The 20544-nt window shown below is 39.7% G+C and overlaps 1 long non-coding RNA gene across 1 annotated transcript; it reads left to right on the top strand.

The window, feature by feature from the left end:
• The first annotated feature begins 7265 nt into the window (after window positions 1-7265).
• LOC112151572 lies at window positions 7266-18976 on the top strand. Its single transcript, XR_002920158.2, has 3 exons — window positions 7266-7398; window positions 11155-11311; window positions 18704-18976. It is a non-coding gene; the product is annotated as an uncharacterized LOC112151572 (long non-coding RNA).
• Window positions 18977-20544: the final 1568 nt, after the last annotated feature.

Consider the following 20544-nt stretch of genomic DNA (forward strand, 5'->3'; position numbering starts at 1 on the left):
TCACGCGGAAGTTCTCTGCGGCGGCGGTGGCGTCTGCAGAACGCCGGCGTCACGTCTCAGTCATTAATTAGGGAGATAAAGCTGAGCAGCAGCGGTGCTCGTTAGCTGCAGAGAGCCGGGGCGTGTTGTGGGTTCAGCTCGTCTTTCCTGGACACCATCAAGGTCACAGTCTGCAGCAGAGAGCACTGATTGTACTCCGGGAGGAAGTGGCCCCTCCCTCCATAAAATTAGCCAATCATTACACAAGAGTTCAACTATAACGACTAGAATAGGACAGTTTTACGGAGGCTGAATGCTCGATAAAGTCTCCTCCAAAGCTCCTCTCCATATTGACAGGACACTTAAGCACGCATCTGCTACACTAGAAAACGCAGCTCCACTTGCATCTATCTTTACATTAAAGCTAATCGACGCTCTGAATGTCCCTGACTCAGGTACCCAGTCTATAAAAAGCAGAAGACGCCGGCGCTCCCCATCATCCTGCCTCCCGGTCACTCCTGATGATTGAGGCCAATCAGCGGCTTCGGGCTGACCTTTCCGGTCTCCCCTCTCCTCAATTTGTGACCCATTGTAAAAAGCATTAGCCTTCCAATCTGACTGCAATTTTCCTAGCAGAATCAGCCCGCTCTACGCCGGCGCCTAATTGTGGTTGAATCCCGCGCTCCTTACCTGAGGCTCAATCATGCCGAGATCGTATCGTCTCTAAACACAGGAGCTCTCATCTGTGCCTGCTGGAATTTGACCCTTTTCTGACTGGAAATATTTTCCTCGGCGTTGAGATTACAGTTAGAGAGAAAGAAAAACTCAGAACCTGGACTTAAAGGTTCATTTAATTAGATTTTCTAGCATTTCATTCAAATACTTTTTCTATTTTCCATTCGCCGGAGCTTATCAGTGAACTTCAACGATAGCATCAGGAGACAATCCCATTCGGAAAAGCCTCAAAGTTTTCTCTGGTTGGTTATTTTTTTATTGCTTGACCCAGAAAGATGGTAACACATTTATTTCAGTGGACTGTGTGGACGTGTGAACCAAACGTGCCTTCAATCAAAACGTCTGACTATCAGACTGAAGAAAACTTACAGAGGAACCTGAAACAAAGGAAGCTGTGGAGGTTTAGAAACAGGAACATTTGTCTAATAAAGGAAAACAAAGCATGAGTCTTTACCAATATGAACCTTTGTAGCTTTGGTTTGTTGTTTACTTTCATGAGGAGTAAAATATGATGATTCAAACCAAACACTTCAAATTGGTGGATCAAAACCGGCTGGAATGTTGTCTTTAAAGCTTGGAATCAAAGTTCAAACTTCCTCCTGAAGATAATGAGGAAGAATATCACAATAACAACAACAACAACCAAACATGTAACAGTTATTTGGAGGTTTTATGCGGTTTAAGCAGGAAAGATCAAACTTTAAAATCTGCTTTCTGCTTGATTTTGGCTGCTTGAGGCTTCAGTGATCTGGTCTTTCTCATGCCTGTAATCAGCGTTCCTGCAGTCCAACACGTTCTCACTCCCAACTCGTCACATGTGGACGTATGGCGAAGGACGCTCCACGTCACGTTGACGTTTTGGGTGTCCACAACCCGTCGTTTTTGTGATGCTTGCTTATCTTCAAGTAACCAAAAGAGGCGCTGATATTGTGTCAAACAAACTTTATTCTTTTCATACCATCACACTGTGCATGACTGGCCCTCATCTCCTTGCTTGCTACCTGACTGAACATGTGACCACTCGCCTGGCATGCTGGGTAATGCAGTTCTGCAACAACTGACATTAACACACAGTTTTTTGACGTGTTGGCTGTTCAGTTAAATCAGGGATCCGGGCGTTTTGTCAGACGGGGTACCAGATGCGGACCAGTACCCTAACCCGGTCTGCAAACTGGTACCATGTCCTGTTAGTAGACACATTTGGTTCTGGTACTGTGAGCGTCTGGTACCTGGTCAAGGTTGGGTACCGGTGCAGTCCCAGTACAGGTTTGTGGCCCGGAGGTTAGGCCCTGATTTAATTGGAGCACATCAAAAACAAGGGGGTGGGGGGTGCCTCAAACGTCAGCAGAGGGTCCTTGACCACGCACCAACATGTGACGACTCGTGGATGAGGACGTGTCGTTACAGTCATGTCTGAAAGCAACTCTGCGTTTGCCAACCACATAGCAATGTCAAAAGCTCTCCATTCATTTACTTTGTGTTGTAACAGGAAGGTTTCAAAAAATAACTTTTTTACAAATATAACAAGAGTTATGACATAATTGACAAGATCCAAAATGTGTTTCATTCATACAGGTCACAAAAGACCTCACTCTTGGTTTATGTCTGTAATTATAAATCATAACCCAACATAAAATGAAAGAATTCAAATAAATAAAGTCGTTTTACAACTATAAAGTAGTATCAGTGAGCGAGACTGACGAGCAGTTTTGCTGAGTGTTAATGACAGTATAGAATAGAATCAAATAGAATTCAGGTTTATCGTCATTGCACATGTCAAGTACACAGCAACAAAATACAGTTTGCATCCATCAAGAGTGTTTTAGCAGATACAAATACACAAATGTGTATTGTAGAATAAATAGTTATGGTATATATTAACAAGTACTTACAGACTGAAACAGTGAAGTCGTGTAAAAGCTGATTCAGCCCATAGTAACTGTGTGAGAGAAAACACATTATCATGTCGACTGTTCGTGTACTCTGTCCAGGGCTGTTGTGTGGTTCAGGTGTCTGGAGACAGAGTTCAGAAGTGTGACAGCTGTCGGGAAGAAGCTGTTCCAGAACCTGGAGGTTTCGGTTCTGAGACTCCTGTAGGCGGGTCAAGAGTCTGTGCTGGGTGGCTGCAGTCTGAGGGTTTCTGCTGCCCGTTTCAGACATCGCTTCTCATTTGACACCAAACGCGATTCATGTGTCAAATTCGAGTTCGCTGCTTCTTTTGACGTCAAATTTAATGCTCAATGTTTGAATGTGTTCATAAACTAGACGCTCCAGTGCGTGTGGAGACGCTACATGATGAAGGCTTTGACTGTACATCTAATTTACCATCCACAGGAGGTACGGATGATAATGAGCGGTTAAGTTAGTTATTTTACAGAGCTCCTTGAAAGCATCTATGATCACGTCTCCATTCTGGGTTCAGATCAGTTTTTGTCTTTTACTGATGGTGTCGTTACCTTGTAGCCTGCAGGAGCTGAATGACTGTTTTTAGCTGCTCTTCTGTCTGTAACCCTGTTTGATGGTTAACTGTCCCACATTAGAACAATGAGTTAAAATAAAAACAATTATAATAATGTCTCCATGTAATTAAGAAAACATAACGCTCATGAGGAGAATGATTAGATTCTCAGCCATGTTGGTTTTGGATGGCAAGTCTTCTTCTGCGTTTCTGTCAGCAGCAAATACTGATACACAAACCTACAGCCCCCTCTAGTGGTTGTTAGTGGGAAAATAAATATATCAGCCTATTTATGTTTTTTTTTATTACAAATAGGTCGCTCCTTAGTATAAGTCACATCCTTGGTCAGTCTACAAAAAAAAAAAAAAAAAACTGTCTTGAAAATCTGATAATTGCAATAAATTAATACACAATGAATGTGGGAGACCTAAATAGGTCCAAAGGTAATTTAATAAGTTGGATAATTTAAATTCTGAAGATCATAATTCTTCAGAATTTGAAGCGAATGATTAGGAGGTTGTTTTGACCTTGAATACAATTCTTTTAAACAGTTTTTCATTTCTGTGAATTTTACAGTAAAAAAATGAGTGAATTTACTCCTGAAATTAGTTTTTATATAGTTTCTGTTTAATAAAATATCTATAAAACAAAGAAGCAGAGGTTTTAATCCCCTCATAAAACTGTTTTAAATGAAGTGGAATGCTCACAAATGCCGGGTCTACAAAGGGTTAAATAAAGAAACAAAAACAAGGACACATCCGAGGTTAGAAGAGTTTATCTCTGACAGTCCATGCTGGTTGTGGTTATGCAATGTGGAGCTGGTTTGATTTGTCCTGGCTGACATGCTTTGCCCATAAGACATAGTGAGCAACATGGGAGCGATTAGTCACTGCGGCGGGTCAGCGCTCTGTCTCTGCTGTCTGCCTCTCGCCTCTTATCAACCCGCGGGGACTCATCACGCTCCGACCAGAGCGAGGTGTGAACTCTGGAAATTTCCTACTTCATTGCTAATCTTGTTACGCTCAACAACTGCCGGTTTGCAGCTATTATTGGACGGATTGAGAATTTTTGTTTCCATAAACACAAAAAAACCTGAGAATCGCTTCATGTCCGAGTTGTTGTGAGGCTGTTGATCTTTTAACCTTCTGCAACTGTTCAGCCGGTCTCAGCCAAGCTGAACCGAGGTTGTTTTATTGTTGTTCTGCCCCATAAAATGGTAGCAGGATTATTATTTATACCAATATAGAGTATGACTGTCAGAAAAGTCTGGCATTCAACGGCGGCCGCTAAACTACTTTGGCATTTCTCTTTATTTTTGCCGTCAAACAGCCAAAGGTTGTATTGTCTCATTAGCACAGGGTCATTTGCTGCTGCCACAAAGAACACACACTCACACACAACCTTCTGTTTGACAGCTCCAGCAAAATGATAAATTGATGTGATCAAACTACCAACCATGCAATTACTGGCCTTTGCAAAGTGCTTACCACAGTTCTGTGTATTTAAAGAAGCCCTCACTGTCAAAGTTAACTTTTGTGATTCACTCATCAAGGAGCCAAAGATGGAACCGATCATTTTCACCACTCTGGTATTCATCCGCTGACAAATGTTTAAGGGTTTTTTTCCAAAAAGTTTTGTGCTTCAAAGATAAAAAAAGAAAAAAAAAACTTTCCTCTTTGTCTCAGAAAACCTTCTAGTTTCACTTTCACAAAGAATCTGCTTAAAAATAAGCTGGTTGAAGAACCTTTGGAGTCTTTAGACTTTATTTCTGCTGAACTGATACACATTTTTCTTTAAATGTTTTGTTAAAGTTGTGTCTTCCTGACCATATTCTCGTGCAGCCTGAGTGCGGTTGATGTAAACCTATTAACTGAATAACCCAAGAGAAAGTGTCTGATACAAAACTTCCTTTGGACAGGAAGCATCAGCACCAACCTGTAGCCTCCCGGGGCAATGGGGGGGTTCACTGTCTTTGACACCTGGGCTGGCAAGGTGGGGATCAAATGTGATCCTCCAATCAGAGGTCGGCCGCCCTACCTTTGCACCACGGCTGCCCATAATACTTAATGTGCTTTTGTGTGACGTTATTTCTTTTTATTGAGCTAAATTTTCATCCATCAATTTTTGAAAATTCATTTGATCCCTTTTGGAGGTTCCTGGAGCCTATCCCAGCTACAACTTAAAATCACCAATTAGCCGACGAAACATGTTTTTGGACTGAGAGACGACGCTGGAGAATCCTGTCAGGAGGAGAACATGCAAACTCCACAGTGAAAGAGCCAAGCTGGGATTTGAACCTGGACATTCTTGCTGTGAGTGCCGACCACTACACCACCCTACACATCCGTGTGAGCCAAACAACTGGAGGAAGGTCTGATGAGGCAGACGCTATTCTGGCACCTGTCACTAACCTTTAACAAGGGAACCAGCTGCGTGCCAATGCAAGTATAAAAGTTATCTTGTGTTAACTATGGTGGTTTTTAAAGTCTGCAGTTTGAGGGAAATGACTGCACATGTTTAAAATATTTAAGCCAAGGACTAAGGCCAAGAGCTTCTGATGTTTATGAGGTTTCAACAGAATAAGGTTGCTTAGTCAGCACTTTCTCCAAACTTTAAAAGCAGGTTTGCAGCTCAGAACCAGAGAACAGCGTGGTCCACTCTAGTTTCTGCAGAGCTGGGTCGACTAAAGCCGAGGTCAGCAACCTTTAGCAGTGTAACAGCCATTTGTGCTCGATTTCTACTGATCTAAACCTAGAAAGAGTCCTATAGTCTGACTTTAGTCTTTAGGAAATTTGGACTTGCATCCATTACCGTCTGTTTTTAAATACTAAAAGCTATAGGATATATTTCATAAACAGTTTGAGTGATGGATTCTTTTCCTCCCAAATTCTGGACAAACTCTGGTGGAAACAGAAACGTCCGTAAAAAAATTTAACCAAAACTCCTGAAGGATTGAAAACAGTTTTTAGACACATTTTCTTTGCCAAGAATTCAAATTTTCTTTTAATTTGAAAAACACATTTTTGGTTATTTTCAGCTGCAAACGTTTTCCTTTTAGGTCATTATTTTACAAATGTAATCTGTTGTTTTGTGTTCAAACCGAATAAGGGAAGACTTCTTAATTAAGAAATTCCTATGTTCAAAATAAATAAATAAAAAAAGGTCAAATTAAATGCAACATTTTAACAGACTAAAATTTTGTTTTTTTATTAAAAAAAGATCAGATGTTGCCGTTTTCTGCACTTCAGTAAAAAAAAATAATAATTGTGGATTTATTGCAATTAAAGAATAGGCAACACTGATGGCCAATTTTCACTCTCACTGGTGGACTAGTTGATGATTGGCTGACAGAACAACCCCCCCCCCCCACAAAAATGTAACCAATAACCAAAAACCGAGCTCTTAAACTGGGGGGTCATGAACAGAAACGTCATGCTGCAGTGAACTTGTTAAGCACAGGTACAGAAAACCTGGAAATAACCTGAAAACAGCACAAAGTTGATTTTAATAAAGGGATGAAACATTCTAACATCTTTGAGCTGCTGGACAACTTGAGACGTTTCTTTTTACTGAAGTGTCCACAGCTGACCTGAAAACAAACTTCCAGATGAAACCTGCAGGATCCAACAAAAACAAAAACTAGATTTTCCTGATAATTTCCTCAGGATTTTATATCCACACAAGAGTTTAATTAAAAGAGATCATCAGGAAACGGTGCAGCACTTTGGCTGTGAGGCTCAAACTGTCCAGTGAATTTTAAAGAAAAATTCTTTTTTTTTTAGAGTAACTTCATTCTTTTGGAGTTATTTATTCAGTTTATCCGGGTCACTCTCAAGGGCAGCTGAGGAGATTTTTATTCTTGGACTTTTACTAACAAATTTACTGTATATCTCAACTGTTCCACAAAAGAAAATATTAGAAGTTTCAGGGATGAGAGACCACAACAGAAAACGGAGAATCTGGAAACATCTGGGGAGTTTTCTCTCAGCTTCTGAAGACGTTTGAGGTTATAGTCGACGAGGATGAAGAGATGCAGCCTATAGTGAAACCTGACGGTCACCATGGAAACTTTAATATCTACTTTTCAACCAAACAAAGACAGACTTTGGTCTGTCACAGAGAAGTCTCCTTGTTCTGTTTTGTTTCAGAGAAGTCCAAACATCTCAGGAACCCTGAAGCAGCAGAGCAGAAATGTGCAGCAGGATTAACACCAGCCGCTCGGACAGGTAAACCTAAGCTGCTTTTCAGGGAACCAGGAGGTTAGTCTCCACGAGTCTTGGGAAAGCTGCCACTGATCTGAGGATTTGTGCTTTATCTGATGGTTTAAGCCTCTACTGTCTCCATTAAGCTAATTGTTTAGGCCATCTAACGAGTTTAAAGACCTACAAAGTATCTATCCGTTCATTCTTTTTAGACTTAGATCTGTTTTTCTGGTTCATTTTGTCAAAACTCAGCTGTCAGGATAGTTTCATTGGGTCATCAGTCCCGTGTTTAGTGTTTTAGTACTTTTGTGTTACAGTCTTTGTTTCCAGATTAACAAATATTTCCCAACAACAACACGTAAAACACAAATCCTTCACCGTCTGAAATCGAAGCTCCTGGATGTTCATGTACATCATGTCATGGAGTTTGTGTACCCAACGGGAACAATCTACACCTGTAATGATCTCACTTGCAGTTTCACCGTCTTTTTCTGAATGTTGACCAGCTCAGTGGCCTTGTGGTAGAGTGTCCGCCCTGAGATTGGAAGGTCGTGGGTTCAAATCCCGGCCGAGTCATACCAAAGACTCTAAAAATGGGACCCAGTGCCTCTCTGCTTGGCACTCAGCACTAAGGAGTTGGACTGGGGGGTTAAACCACCAAATGGTTCCCGAGCGCGGCTGTGTCTGCAGCTCACCGCTCCCCCAGGGGATGGGTCAAATGCGGAGAACAAATTTCACACACCGAGGTGCGTGACAAATAGTGAGACTTTAACTTTTTGACTCTCACTTTATGTCAGTAAAAAAGACAAACTCAGACTTCCTGTGGTAGAAAATACCTCAAACGTTTCCTGTTTGGATTACACCTCACACCCGAGAACTGAGCGGAACACAAACACACAAAAAGGTTTTTAACTTCCATTTGACTGAGTTTATCAGACGGGTGAGCAGTTTATGTGTTAATAAGTTCTTTTTTAACTCCACATTTCAGAGGTAATTCATGCTAAGCTACAGTACAGCTGTGATAGAAATGATACATTTCCTCTTCTGTTTTCATCCTCGACATTTAATGAGCGACCTTTGTAGACAGAACAGTTTGTTTCTTACCAGGACATTCTAATCATGATGTTAGAACATTTTCATTTCATTAGAACATCTTGTCCATTTTTAGATGTGAAATCTCACGTTTCTGCCTTTAATAAAGACCCAGACCCATTCTTCCTAAAAAAAATACAATTATGTGAAATAGACCACAAACACAGAATAACCTTCTGATATTTTTCTGTTACAGCGATGTCAGTTTGTTTGTTATTGTATAATAGTTGATGTCCCTCCTGACAAGCAGAGAAGCTGCAGACCTCTCCATGCACCTTCTTCTGCTCTGTTGATTAAAAGCCCTTAAAAACCACTTCAACATTTCTTTATTCCATGGGATCTAACAAGTTTTCTCTACATATCTACGTGCACACTGCCCTCAGGAACACGTGTTCAAGCGTCTACTTCCAATAAAAAGTCTGTTAAGGAATGTTTTGGGCTTCCACGTTCTGAAGAATTGTGCTTGAGTCTCCATCCACGTTCTTAAGTCCGTTTTCAGGCTCCATGAACACACTGAACACACGTTGGAAGCTGAACCAGGTTCAACTTTGACCAATCAGCGATTGATTTGGTGTTTGTTTATTTCTCAGGGACAGTGCACATTAAAATCATCTTCATCTGTAGTCCCTGGACAGATGTTTAAAATGTCAACCAAAAAAACATCAAAGCAATTTCTTATTGCTTTGATGTTTTAGGACCATAAATACACACTACACTAGGGCTGCTTTAATAAAATCAAATAATCGATTTAAGCTGAACAGATCAATAATCGATTCTTAAAAATATTGATCGATTTAGCACATAAAGATAAAGTCTGCTAGCTTGATGCTAATGATGGATTTCCCATAGGACGGCTAATGCTAATGCTAATGCTAAGTGAACCTAAACATGCATCCTCATACAGGGGTCACCTCGCTCTTATCCCTCTACACTCCATTTTCTCTTTTTAATGTGTTTTTATTTTTTGGTGATGTGTTTTTGTTTTGAGAATGTAATCTTATAAGCATCTTATTGTACACTTCAGATCTAATTATTTTATTTGATTCTTCATATGTTTTTATGCCCTTTTTGTACAGCACTTTGGGTCTGAATGGGCAATTTTAGTGCTTTATAAATAAAGCTTATTATTATATTATTATTATTATTACTAAATAAACATCTTTATAAACTCAGACATGAATTTTCGAAACTCTTAAGAAAGTATTTTTAAATTAACCATTTGTAGTCTATAACAGTTTTTCCCCCTCATTCTTTCTTCTTTTCAGGAATAAACTGTAATTTTATATTGTGATCGCCACCTAGTGGTCAAACTGAAACGTCCTCCAGGAGAAGCAGAACAATGTTTACAATGTTAATGATCTGAACATTTTAGTTAGAACTTCTCCTTTAGAGAATCCATGTAACTCTGGATGATATTAACAATCTCATTATTTCACTGAAACATTTACAGGATGTGAACTGGATCAGATTAATGTAAATATATGCAAAACATATATAGATTATTCATGCATTTCTAAAAAAAAAGTGTATAACTGTGTAAACTCAAAATTGAATGAAAGGAAATTGAATTGATGAATCGAAAGAATTGAAAAAAAAAATCTAAATCAAATCGATTAAGGCTTTTCTGAATCTAATCAAATCATTTCTGACAATTATTATTGATAAACAATATCAATGATTATAATTGATAAAAAAATATGGTAAAGAGCACAACTGAAATGATAACATTTACTGTTAATGTTGACAGTTTTTCTGTGTTACACGACAGTTTTTTAATGTTTTTTTAAAATCCCTGTATTCTCTATTGCTGAGAGAGTTCTTCTGCTGTGCAGCTATTGAAAAGACGCTCTCACCGATCCATGAACGGCATTCTTTTTCACTCAGAGAACTTAATAATTGTGCTTCACCAGAATTCTGACTCCAAGTCTTTCAAACATCCGAATAGAGCTGTGAGAGAAGAAGTCTGGAGCAAGATTCTCCAGATTCACACACCAAACCTCTTCCAACTGTAGGAGGAGGAGATGCACTAGTACCAAAAACATGAATAAAACACTGGTTCTCCAATGTAAACAGTATGGGCTATTTAGCATGCTACAACTAGAGCATGCTAAACATGCATCCTTTATTGTGCAGTCGTGTGCAGCTTAAAGCTTATTTCTGTAAACTGGAAATACCAGAAGGTCACTATGACAAAACTAGATAAAAAAGAAAAAAATATAAACCTTTGGCGACTACATGGCATTAAAAACATGATAGGAAACTAAAACTTAAACAGTAAAACATTTTGGAGCTGATGGAGTCATTTAGCTCTGGTAGAATCCAAACATTCATCTTATTCTTTCCCAAAAGAGCAGCACACTTCAAAGAAAAAATGTTTCAGCTTCTTTTAGACTAATTGTATATGATAATAAACTGGTCACATCCTCCTATAGAAATCTATTGTTTCTAGAGATACGACTTCCTGGATGTTCTGTGATGAAGTCAGAATCCTGAATTCCGATCAGTCGTCTCAGGAATTCCCACAAGTCTTTGCAGAAGAAACCTTGAGATATGCAAATGTGCTTTCAGCAGTCCAGACACAAGTGTTCACTTGTTGGTTGAATACTTGAATGCAGCACCTTGTAAAATGTCAGAGGTAGTGTTGCTATAACAACGGCTGAGTATCACTCTTTGGTATTCTTCTATTAGCGCTGCAGAAGCAGAAAGGCCTTGAAGATACAGAGGCTGCGTCCGGTTCCTCGGGGGGTAATTAACCTAGAAGAGTCCTCAGAACGCCGTTTGTCCCTCCAAAACGCCCCGCTCTGCCAGGACGGCATGGCTGAGAGGGATTATCCAGGAAACCGCGGTAAGATTAGTATTTGTGTTGCATCATGTCGGCTCTATGTCCATTACTGTCCTTTAGGAGGTACACTGAATTTTTGTATGTTTAAATTAGACAACGAACTTCATGGATTCTAGTCTCCTGCTTGGTGCAGATGTCACAGCAGGAACATGAAGGAACCGTCGCTCTGGGTCCCAAGAAAACTCCAAATTGTGTCAGAAAAACAAACATTTTGTCTCAATTTATTTAATTCATTAGAAACAATATTTACAAGACAAAAACACACAAGTTACAATCATGATAGGAGCCAAACCACGTAAAAACAGGAGCAGAAAAATTGTTAAAGTTCATTTTTTTCTAAAAAATAATGACTTAGAAGCTGTGTTAATAATATTTTAGTCGTTTGTGTTGTATCTTTATTTACAAATGCTCCTTGAACCACTTTGTGGAGCTTTGGAGCACTTACGTTTGGTTCTTTTGACTCTCTCCAGATTGCATCTGTTTTTTTCATAACTAGTTCTTTTACTGATGTTTTGATCAAACAAATATGCATGTGTCACAACAAAAAGCTTCAGCAGAGTCATTTTTAATTAGATATTTTGAAAATCCCCAGCTTTATAAATAAATAAATGAGTAAATATAAAATGGAAATCTAACAATTTAAGCACATTTGAGGGTATTTTTAGGTTAAATTAACAACAACTCCATTCTCTCATGTTGTAATTGTTAGAATTTATACTGTAGTTTTAAATTAAAAGTGGATTAAATTGAATTAAGTTTATCTTTCACACCTAAACCGTCTACCTGGCCGTGGACGGGGAGATCCTTCCGGACATGTCGGTGATAAGCCAGAGCTCAGGGGATGAAGTTGGTTTTCAATTTGGTACAGGGCTCCACTTTCAGCCTTAAAGCTTGGCCTCAAGGCAAGAGAAACACTTTTCAACTCTTCCTAATCTGCTGAAGTAATGCTGCTCATTTTTCTTACTAAAACTGTGCAGAGGTATGACAAGGTGCAGATTACAGAGACGTTCTTTTAATAAACCCTGCTGCTATCAGTTTAGGATGCAGGAAAGTAATCAATTTCAGTAAGAAAAAGTGTGTGATGTGTATAAATGCTGTGATTTAGTCGTCAGTACGTCCGGATCTTCATGGTGTGAGTGAGGAGCTTTTCCTGACTCGGCATTTTTTGTCTATGAAACTGAGGCTAAGAGCAGCAGGAGGATCCAACACAGAAAGTTGAGTCAAATCAATTCTCCAAAATTGAGAAAAATAAAATCCAGATGTGTCAAAGAAAGCAAGACTGAAGAAAAATATAATTAAGGGGGATTTGTGTGTTTGGCAGGACTCTGTTCCCTCGTATGGATGGATGTCAAAACTCTGTGCCAAGTTGGTACCAAAGTATAAGTTACTGCCAGTACCTCATAAAAACAGATTGTAGAGATTCTTTTTTGGCTTTTTGTCCGACACTTCAATCCCTTATCTTCTATTCACTTTATTTGCAATTTTAGCCAATCAATTCTCCTTTACAGTAACTGTGGGCGGGCTCATAAGAATGGGTGTAGCCGTGAGGGTGGGCGGAGCTTCAGTCAGAACGTCGAAGGCAAAGCAAACTAAGTTTGTATTTACTTCAAAACAAAATCTAAGCATTCAGCAACCTGATGGATCACTGTGACATGAACAATGCAGCGAAAAAACACTTGTATGATGAGCAGAGAAACATGTGCTTACGTTAGCGAACGGCAATCCTGTAAAAAAAAAAGATTGAAATAAAGCATCTTGGGCACATTAATTTGTTTTAAGGGAGAAAAAAATGTATTTTTCTGATTTCTGAAATACCATTCCAGCACCAGATAAAACCCAACAATAAAATCCCTATTCACACCACTGCCGTCTCTGAATGTTAATGAACCCTTTTATGCTAGTGAAAATAAAGCGTACAACACAGCATTAAAGATGAGCGGTTAGCATGCAGCAGAAGGTCCACAATGGCACCGCCCACAAGGTCAGGAACCACAGCTGAAGGCTCCACCACTGTGTCTCTCCTTCATGGAAGAATCCAACTGAAACAACAAACCATGAACCATAGATCGGAGGCCAAATTCACTCCAGAATTTTCCAAGACATCAACGATCCTCTCATGTGTCTGGGGGGGGCATCACCCCACTGATGTCATCCTCACTCTGTAGAAGATGTAGTTTTACACATCAACACTCCTAGTCACTAGCAGAAACACCTTCTGAAGACCAAACGTTTACATTCATCAAAACAGGAGATAAAGTCCAGCTAGACCCTTCCTCAGCACTTCTGTGTTCTGAACCTTCTTCTGGGTGACTGTCCAGTTCAGTGGGTCAAGTTCCAAAACCCACTGGACCTGTCATCAGAAAGGTCACTGTCCATGACTAATTTTCCGAGCCTCAGCAGAGGGCGGTGATTAATAACGGCGGTGAAGGGCGACCACAGTTTGAGTTTGTGAAGGAGCCCGACGAGCAAATGTCACAACGTATTCCAGGCCATCACTGTAGTGCAGTCCCAGACAGTGTAGACCCTCACAGTTAGATCAGAGTTACCATCGGCTCCGTGGTTACGGCGTTCTTCAGGTACTCGACGGTCTGGTCAGACAGAACATTTTTACTGACCAAGATCCAAAACGCTGCATGTTCTTTACACAAACCCCCTTTATTAAGAGAATAAACCCCCTAACTGTCAGAGGTAGACCAGTTCTACACTTTGTTCAGTGAATTTTTAGTAGACATTAGCTAGAAAACCCAAATAATCAATGGCATAAAATGCACTTTTTGGGATCTGCTCCAACATCGTTTATTCTTGCTAAAACGTCTCCAAAGTTCTGCAGGTGATCCTCCAATGTGCTTTTGTGAATGAATGTCATCCAAGCATCTCTCATTATGAGCTCCATCAGGCCCTGAAATGGAGAACTGCTGAGCCCCATTGGATGGGAGGTCATTGATAAAGACCTCGACCCGTTATGACGGCCATAACCATTTGAGAAATTCAACAAACACAGGAGAGTTCCAGGGAGACGACTCTCCTCTACCAACCTGGTAGCATGTTTGACACTTACACTCATCCTAATTTCTATTGGGTTAAGAACCTGAGCCACAGATACAACTACCAGCACAATCTTTTCAGGAACATTATGTTCCTAGTAACCATCAGTCTGCAGTAGGGAGACCTGTAACCCTCGAGCAGGAAGCGGTACCAGAACCAGAGACTCGCTCAGTGGGGAATCGTCACAGTACTGGCCAGAGGCTCACTGCAGCACAGGAACCTTCTCTTTACCCCGCATCGGGACCAGGAACACCCCATAACTCAGATCTATTAACACGTGGAAGTCATAGCTAGCAGCACAGCCTGTGAATTCAGGGAGGAAGTGGACTGGGAGTTATCTAACCATCCACCTCCTTCAGTCTGATGTGATCCACGTGGTCTGAAGGAGGAAGAGTTTGTGTGCCGACTCCAGACATTTTCAAATAAATAAACCAAATTGTGTTTTCTATTAAAAATCTAGAAGTTTGACGGAACATTCAGAGGTTTCTGGTGGCAGACTGACCTGATGGTTTCCATCCTGGTCAGTTCATCTTAAACTTTTCTGAAGGAGGACATCGTCTGCCTTAATCCTGATGTTTAATATTCTATCTAGTATTTGCAGAACAAGTGGTGAAAAGCAGATGAGGAAACTGCAGAATCAGGGCAGAACACTCTGACACATCAGCGTTAACGCAGCTAAACAACATTTTTAACCACGGACAACATTTAATCTCAATTATTAGCTAATTTAGTAGCAGATGTGAGGGGAGTTACAGAAACATAAAAAGGTTAAGCTTGTGTGTGAATGTGTGTGTGACTGTAAAGCGCTTTGGGCCTTCAAGGAAGGTAGAAAAGTGTAATACAAGTACAAACATTTACCACTTATATGGTTTACAACATTGCTGAAAAAGGATGTAATTGATTAGCAGAGTTTATATTTTGTGTTTGTTTTTAAATTAAGAACCTGAATGATTTCAGAAATCATTTGGGATGTCCTGCAGCATTTCATTCTCAGATTTCACTCTGATCATCTGAGCCTCAAATTTCATCAAAATTATCTCATTCCTGAGACGAGGGTTCATCGTGGAACAGCTGAGAAGACTTTGCTTCCAAGATCTTCATGTTTTAAGGTCATAAAGAAGCTTACTCAGAGGTTTCATTTGTGATTCTGATTTTAAAAAGGGATCTGAGAAAACGAAAATGTCCAGAAATTCTAGAAACAAAAAACTATTTATGAGTTCCATTTTATTCAGAAAATAGGCCTAAAGTCCCTGAAGCTTGTGTCCATGTGAAATAAATGTTTTACATCAGTTTTCTTCATTTGGATGGTTTTGTAAATAGTTCTCTTTCTAGTTATGATCAAACACAGGAAACAGTTCAGGATTTTTATTTTTATTATTTGTATTAAATAAACTCATGGAAAACATTTGTTGGGTTAAGCACATTAAAACCAAAACAACCACAAACCAAACGGATTTGTCACAAGAGAAAAGAGTCTGATCTCTAAAACTGAGACTTTTATAGAGACAGAACAATGAGCAGCGAACTGCAGCCGTGCTGATTACTGCAAACTACAACCAGGTGTGAATTAAGCCGTAGACTTCTACATGGAAAACAGAAAATTATTTCACTGCTTCAGTAAAACCTTCAGGTTCACTGAAATGATTTCTGCTTCTGTGTTTTCACACTTTCTGAGCAGAAACAGATTATTTTTTGGCAGATTTGGAGAATGACATTTTACCTCCAAAATTCAACTCTTTATTTTTGTAAAGATTTCAATTTCTTGACAACCCCGTCTTTAATGATGGTGACTTTAATGGAAAAACCAGGTTTCTCTGCTTTAAATGAACCAGCCTCTACTGTTTCTAATGCCTCTGGAGTTCAGGATCCATGAGTGACAGATTGGTGGAAAAAGCTCCACATTTTCTCTGCAGCAGAAACAATTTAACATGTTTAGATTTTTATGAAGTCATGAAGGTTTGGTTTGGTTCAGCAGCAGCAGCTTCTTGTCAAACTGTTTAAGACATGGAAGGAGCCTTCTCCTGTTTCCTCTTCTACTCCATCAATTATGAATGCTCCACCTTTGGAAAAGGGGTTTTCCTTTCAGACGGAGTCGACCGGTTTTGGCTTTTTAACAGTTCTGAATTAAAGTGCCGGCTGCATGTGAACAAAGAACGGAGGCTTTTCTGGATTCCACTTTAGCTAGAATAACAGGAAAGAGCTGGAACTAATGTCACGTCTGAGGCTGATTGGTTAAGATGATTGGAAAATTGTCCTCCGCCAGAACTTGGAGTGATGTGAAAATGAACAGAAGCAAACTGATTTATGCTCCTCCGTCCGGCTGCAGCCAGTTTCTGCAAGATGAAATAAATCACTGCTTATCACTGTTCAACAAAAAACAAAAACGATTCATCATCCATGTGTTCATCCAGTCATCTTCTAGGACAGAGGTCTGAAACCTGAGGTTCTGGAGCCACATGTGGCTGTTTCAGCCCTCTGCTGTGGCTCTCGGGTTAAATAAAAATAAAGTTTTTATTTTAAATAGAAACTAAAAAAATTAGGCAGTAAAATGTAAAAAAAAATAAACTAAAATTTTACTCTTTCCAATCACAAACAGTTGAAAAACATCACGTATCACTCCATGAGGCTGTGACAATGATACTACCCATGATGCACCAGCAATCCGTGAAGCAGTTCGTAGTTTAATGAAGTCGAGCTGCAACATTTGGATAGATTAGTGATCGCTGTGTACCATAAAAAAAAAACCAATCTGAGGTCAAAAGGCAAAACCAAAATGTACATTCAAAGGTTATTAGTCAGATTTTCTATTTTTGAACAAACAGAAGTGTTTTATTTTAGCTCTTTTTTTTGTAGGCTGTTTTCAAATTTAGCTAATATTTCAGCTACATGCTAGCTGTTTTGGCTAAATTAGGCTTTAAAAAATAGGCTGTTTTGGAATTAGGCTGCTATTTTCATGCTAGTTGTTTTGCATAGTTTATGAATTTTACAGTTTTTTTAAGGGTATTTTGAAGTTTAGCTATAATTTCAGCCATGTGCTACCTGTTTTGGCTAACCTAAGTTTTTTTTTTTTTTTCCGTCTTTTTAGGCTAATTTAGCATTTATCTAATATTTTAGCTGGCTATCAGCTTCAGTATTTTCAGCTATCAGCTTCAGTATTTTCAGCTTCAGCTTTTTTAGCTATCATTTTCAGCATCTTCAGAGGCCAAATTCATCTCACAGCATTCACACTATAATATTGCAGGTAATACTATGTATCTTCGTCATACTTATGTCAAAAAGTTATGTTTATAAAGGTTTAAAAACCTAGTTTTAGAGTCAATAAATGTTGATCCTGTTCGGCCCGCGTCCTACGGTGTGTTTTGGGTTATGGCCCGTTGTGTGATTGAGTTTGACAGCCCTGATAGTGGATGCATGGACCTCCTGCTGGAGGGTGTGTGAGGTCATATCTGGAGTCACGATTGACTCCTGACGTCAAATAATCCAGATTAAATAATCTCAAATGAGGCTGGAAATGTTGCCTTTTCTTTTCCAGGTTCTGGAGTTTGTTTGATTCTGTAAAATCTTGTCATCTGTTTTTGTTTGAGCTTCTACCTGTTACCATGTACACAGGAATGCTCCAACCGTTAAAGACGCAATGTAAGAAAATGTGAATAAATCTACGAAAAAAGGAAGATTACTAATCTTTAATGTCATTAAAGGCTTTGATCCAATATGCTCAAGAACAAAAAAGTCTTAATAACTTTTGTCTCTAAAGAATAAAATTTGGCATCTTTGATGGAATTACGCTTTAAAAGCTGATATTTTCTGAATGAATTCTGGAAAGGTCACGACCCCAGACGTCTTTTTCCTCCTAATTCATGAATGATTGCTTGATATTTTGCTCAGCCACGGCGTGCAGGCCGCGCTCTGCAGACAGACTCTGTTAACCCCATGAAACCATCAGCTTCACAGAAGATTTTTTCCCATTCTCATTAAGTTTAATGATAGAACATTACTAGAGAATGTGGATGAGACCTTCACATTACAGACTTTTAATAACGAGATGTTTATTTTCTGTGAATTCTTATTAATTCTCCTGCTGTGTCGAGGCTTTTCCAGGAAATGCAAATGAAGAACCTGACGTCAGAATTAAATAATTTAATGGTATTCTCTTTTTTAAAAATCTTGTTTTTCTTCTTTTTAAACATTTAGTCAACAAAGACCAAAGGTTACTGTTTTTCTGGAACCGACACGCAGCTGCCAGAAGTCTGAGAAAAAGAAGACATCAGCTGTTTCCGTGCTAAACCTTTTTCTGAACCTCGGTGAAAAATGAACTGTGTTGTCAGTTAATATTTTCTTTTCTTATTTCAGCACGAGTGGTTTTCACCGCAGCGAGACGAAAGAGAAAGGATGGAAGGACCAGCTGAGCTGTGAGGGGAGAAAGAGTGATGGCTTCAAACTCTGCAGGGAGAAGACCGAATAAAAGGGAAGTGCTGTGTGACATCCTAATCCGGCTCCATGAAACCAAACATGGAGCTTCTATCCAGCCTGCAGTTTAGCCACGTTTTTGTTACCATGTCATGAAAAAGAGCGGGAAATGAGACCAGAGAAAGGGATCCTGCAGAAACAAGCACAAATAAAACTGTGGAGTCCTGCAGGTCCGTGTGAAGTCTGGATGAAGGTTCTGCCAACTTTAAGTGTTTTCACCAAAGTCAATCTGTTTTTTGGTAAAAAATGTTGTATTTCCTCAAAAGAAAATGTGCAGAATTCTCTGACAGACATCAGAAGTGTTTGATTCTTACTTGTGTTTTTAGACTTCGTATAATGTTGTTCAGTCATCCAAATCCATCCATCCATTTTCTTGACCGCTTCATCCCGCTCGGGGTTGCGGGGGTGCCGGAGCCTATCCCGGCTACTGAAGGGCGAAGGCGGGGTTCACCCTGGACAGGTCTCCAGTCTATCACAGGGCCTCAATCCCACACTCAGTCACTCACACATTCACACCTAGGGGCAATTTAGAGTCACCAATGAACCTATGAAGCATGTTTTTGGATGGTGGGAGGAAGCCGGAGTCCCCGGTGAAAACCCACGCATGCACGGGGAGAACATGCAAACTCCACACAGAAAGGTCCCAGCCGGGATTCGAACCGGGGCCTTCTCGCTGTGAGGCGAGAGCGCTAACCACTGCGCCACCGTGCAGCCAGTCATCCAAATTACATTCCATTTCCTCCCTGAGGTCACTCAGCAGGTGTGAGTTTGTTATCCTTACAGCTGTTTCCTGATTTCCCCTCCAGGATTTAAACCTGTGCTGTCTTATGTTCTGATTAGCAGTTTGGGGCCCCCAGGCGAGCAGTACCACAGGGCAGTGGTTATTTTAATCATTTTAGTCAGGTTTTACTAAAGATGGCAAAATATACGACATATGTTCGATATGGAGTGGAAACAATCAAAAAGAAAAATTCCCAAAATGACTTTCTGCCCCATGCTTGACCTTTTGTTCCTTTTCAACCATGAAAGAAAATAAATATGATATAAAATAGTTTTCAAACTATAAGAAAAATTCACATTTCATAAAAACAAGATCACACAAATACATGACTGGAAGTCCTCCTCCGATGAAAATCCAGTTCCTTAAGTTTTTAACATGTCTGTGTGTCATTTACCTTCTGAAAGAGAACAAATGTGATAAGAAATCATTTAGTTTTTACATTTCTGAGTATTTCTCCTTTTAAATCAATCAAACTGTCTTGGACAGACTCTGTCTGAATGAATGATCTTCTTTCCATCAACAGCTCTGCTGCACATGCACTAAACCCTCATCTGTTCCTAGTGTCTAGTTCAGGTTCTGGAGAAGAGAAGATGGTATCTTCACATTGACTGCAGTCAAATGAGCCGCCGTTCACATTTCTGTGGTCAAATCAGCATCACTGGATTTTTGGTGTGAGTTTCATCCAATACTTACGGTAGCAGGACTGAGAACGCTGGAAAATCTCCACCAGACTCCACGGAGCTTCTTGATGTGACCACGGAAATGTGAACGGCGGCTCATTTGACCGCAGTTGGAAAGGATTGTAAATCAATGAAAGAGCATTTTGATGTTAGCTTTGATTATTTTATCAAGAACTCTGAGAAACCAATGATTGAATGTATTGATCACAGTCAATAAACATTGGAGAATTAGCTAAAAGAGTCTTTGGTGAACTGGAAGGAGA

Source organism: Oryzias melastigma, linkage group LG20, assembly GCF_002922805.2.
Source record: "Oryzias melastigma strain HK-1 linkage group LG20, ASM292280v2, whole genome shotgun sequence".
In the NCBI taxonomy this organism is placed as follows: domain Eukaryota; kingdom Metazoa; phylum Chordata; class Actinopteri; order Beloniformes; family Adrianichthyidae; genus Oryzias; species Oryzias melastigma.